The sequence below is a fragment of the Nannospalax galili genome, unplaced genomic scaffold (genome assembly GCF_000622305.1).
Source record: "Nannospalax galili isolate Female #2095 unplaced genomic scaffold, S.galili_v1.0 scaffold429, whole genome shotgun sequence".
NCBI classification, from domain to species: Eukaryota; Metazoa; Chordata; class Mammalia; order Rodentia; family Spalacidae; genus Nannospalax; species Nannospalax galili.
Window position 1 is genome coordinate 5404314 of NW_008360330.1, and position 3975 is coordinate 5408288.

The window sequence follows — 3975 nt, forward strand, 5'->3', positions numbered from 1 at the left end:
AGTGATTCCCTCTCTTCCGTAGACTCAAGTTCAGCCCACATACTACGTCATCAGAAAACTGCTGGAGTCTGGGGATGGGGGTGGAAATCTCCTCCTTAGGATTTCCTTTCTGTAGCCTTAAATGGGGAGGGGAACGGGATCAGCAGGAGGTTGAATAGCTCTGAACAAGGAGAGATTGTGTGCAGATTGAAGGAAGGGCACCATCTGGAAACAGACTATCATAGTTCAGCAAGCAATTATAAAACAAACATCTTAGTCTGCTGGCCAGAGAGCTTTAAAATTGAAAAAATAGTATTCCACTTTAGGAGTTGCAAGCTGATGAGGTTTTGATGCACAGAACAAGAGCTAGACTGTCTCAGGAAGCAGCCACCTAAATGATACAATTCTTTATAGCCTAGAAAATCTTTTAAGCATTTTACTTCCCAAGTTGCTGTTTCGGATGGTTTTAAACATATAAGAAACTGGTAACGTTGTGTAATGTTTCCTAAGATAAAACTGCTTTCATATATAAGCACCAAAAACAAGTGAAATCCTTTGAGAAATCTAGTGCTTTTTAATCTTAAATTCTGTGTTAGATAATCTCACAAAGTGATATCTTTTGTAGAAATAAGGTTATTGTTATTAGTTGATTATTGTCATTTAAAAACACTCCTGAATTTGAATGGAAAACAAGAGAACTCTGACTCCCCATTGACTGTGTGAACTTAAACAAATCTTCACCTCCTCTGGCCCAGCTCCTGCTATGAAAATAGGATACTTGAGAGGGAATAAGTGTAGAATGGCAACTATACTGTTATATTTCAGTAAATAAATATTAGGTAGTTCAGTAGTTCAGGAAGCCTAAATTTGGGCATCTTCAGTAAAATGATTAAGTGGTGCATCTGGGATTTGAACTTGATCCCAAAGCATTATGCCACACTCTCCTTAGATTACCTAGATGTCAAATACTGCATCTGCATAAGACTTTAGGACTACTGTGTCTGTATATATCACATGCTACACAGCTATACATACACATACATATACACACACACAGCTTTAACTTGTTCTGGTTTTCTCATAGTTCCTATAAATCTGCATCCTTTTTTAAAGTCTAAGCTTAATTGTTACCTTTTTCATAGAATTATTTCTTAAAATTTTTATGTCATATGTAGGTATAAAGGGTTGCAAGCTCAGGACCCTAGAAGATCCAATGAATGAAGCAGATTATATGTTATAAAAATAAATAAATAAATAAAATAACAGGAAAAAAAGATACAGGAAACTGGCATCCTTAGGGTTAATTTAAAGGGATCTGCTCTATGTCAGCAGTATCTCATTGTGGCCATGAAGGATTATCAGACAGTATTGTTGCCATCTCTGGCTTATGTTACATAATCATTCAGTGATAATGTTTTTATTCCTTACAGTATAATGTGGATAAAATGTAGACTAGTAAGTTCCTTCTGAATCTCTTGGAGAAATTTTAAACTTGCTAACATGAGCAATTACTACTATTAACTAACATAGGAAATTCTTTGCATAGAAAACTGGAATGGCAGAATGTAGGAACCAATAATACTCTATTTGGCTTGTTAAATTGAAAATGAAAGCTAGGAGATTAGTTCTATGCAAATACCTAAAAAGTTATCAGCAATAGGTGGTGGCTGAAGCTCCAGAACTAAGAAAATACAGAGAAAGTCCACGTAGAATGAGAAGCTGTAATGATGGACTTCAAAGAATACCAGCTTTCAGGAAACCTCAAGAAGAAGGAGGATGAAAAGATAGAGTTGGCAAAGTTCAAACTAGGAAAAGCCAAGAAGGATGGTGCAATTAAAATGCTGCAGAGAGGATGGGGGTTTTGCTCCTTGGTAGAGCACTTGCCAGCATGTACAGGGCCCCTGGTCCAACTCCCAGCACTGCAAAAATAAATAGTAATGTAAGTAAGCAAACAGCTACAGAGAGATTAGGTAGTAGGTAAAGGCTGGAAGATGTTTAAAGATTTATAATGACAAGATCATGAGTTGTGATGTTGGCCAAAAATAATTTTCAGTATCATGGTAAAGAGTTGAGAGTATTTGATAGATTTGAATTGTGGTTGGATAAGGTATAGCACATGGGTTAGTATCAAAAATATGTTTAAGTTAAAGGTAATTTTAAAAGATAAATTTTGGCCAGTCAGATGGTTCATCAGATAAAGGCACTCTTCACCAAGCCTGATGACCTGAGTTTGATCTCCAAGAACCACATGGTGGACCTAAGAGAACCTATTCTTAAAACTTGTTCTCTGACCTTCACATGTGCACTGTGGCACATGCACACCCACACAAATAATAAATAAATGGGAAAAGATAAATTTTTCATTTTTTTCCACACAAAGTCATTTTTAATTTAAATACTTTAATATGTAAAGGAATCAGGAAGATATAACCATTTCAAGAGACAATTCAAAGTCATACATATCTAGCTACAGAGTACTGAAATGAATCTACAAATAATTGCAAAATTGGCTGACAATAACTAATTATTGGTGATAATTAGTTACATCTCGCTACACAAAATTCATTGGCATTGCTATAGCCAAGAATTTGTAGTATTCCCAGTCTTCAACTTAAGAGTATAAAATAGCTTACAATTTATCAAGAGTATTCACTAGAGACAGAATACATACAGTAGTTCTATCTTGCCTATTTCAACGTTTTTCAGAATTTTCCCTGACCATATAAGCTGTCACGTGCATCAAATATTATGTCAAAAATAGAATAAAAGATAAGAGAACTATTCTGTGTTCCTTTTTTGAGATGTTCTTTTCAGGGACTTTATTGAACAGATGTAACAAGAAGCTTTTCTAAGGAAAAGGTCAGATTTAAAGGAAAGATTGCTTTGATTTTAAGTAGGGTGAGAATTGAAAGCATATAGTGGCCCTGAGGCAGGAGTCAGTGAGAGTGAGTGATAGAAAAGGCAAAGTAGGTATTTGGAAGGAAGCAGTAGCAATTCCACTAAAAATCATAGTTTGGATTTGGAAAGGAGAGAGACGAATTTTCTTTTGAGATTGAAAGCAGGAAAAACCTAGGCTGTATAGATTCATTATAAATATAGGTGGGAGGTGTTTAGGGTAAGTAGCTTGAAGAATATTAAAAATGCCAAATTGAGATGGGGGGAGAAGAAAGGGGGACGGAAAGGGATGGGAGAGATTTTAAAGATTTATCCATGGAAAATAAATAACAATAGGATGAGTAAAAGGATTTTATGTTGTATTAAGACCACCTGTTGTCTAAACATACAGGATTTTCTTAGAGTGCAACGTGGAGGAACTGCTTAAATGAATTCATAGACCGAAATAAATGAGATATGAGAATATTCAAACAAAGCAATTATGAAATCATGAATGGTATAAATAACACCAGCTTATTGTAGTATATAGTCTGTTAAAGACCCAGAGGTTACAAGGGCAGCCACTGAGATCTACCTCTGTCTCTTACCAGTTACATGGTATTGGACACATTTTTTATGTATCTGCAGATTTCAGGTTCTTCTCTATGAAAACATACTAGAGAATTTTAAATTTCTTTCTTGGAGTTTATATGGAAACTAGAGTATAGTTGACATTGCTCTAAACATAAAAGGTAAAGGATCTGAATGAATTGAGATATGTCTAGAAAATAAGTGGGAGAAAGTGGCAGACAGAAAAACCAGGTACTTTTTCAGAAAGCAGAAAGCATATCATTTTGGATGCGTTTATCCTTAAGGTTCATAAAAGTGGAATAATAAGGCAAAACTGGAAAAATAGGCTTTTTTCTCTCTAAGTTTTTTCTTTTACATTTTGCATGTGCATGTTAAATACTCAGGAAATACTTTTAAAGAAGTAACTTTCCTTGTTCAGGACCAGTTCAACCAATTTTGAGAGATGTGCCATTTTTATTAGTTGGAAAGAACATGAAATGATTGGGAGGTTAATCTGTTTGTAGTTATGTAAATGTTTTCAGAAGCCCAGTT

General features: G+C 35.0%; 1 protein-coding gene across 4 annotated transcripts in view; it reads left to right on the forward strand.

Annotated features, from left to right (window-relative positions):
* The window catches only part of Ralgps2 (Ral GEF with PH domain and SH3 binding motif 2), a 199505-nt gene that overhangs the window by 123667 nt on the left and 71863 nt on the right, over positions 1-3975 (forward strand). The window lies entirely within an intron of this gene.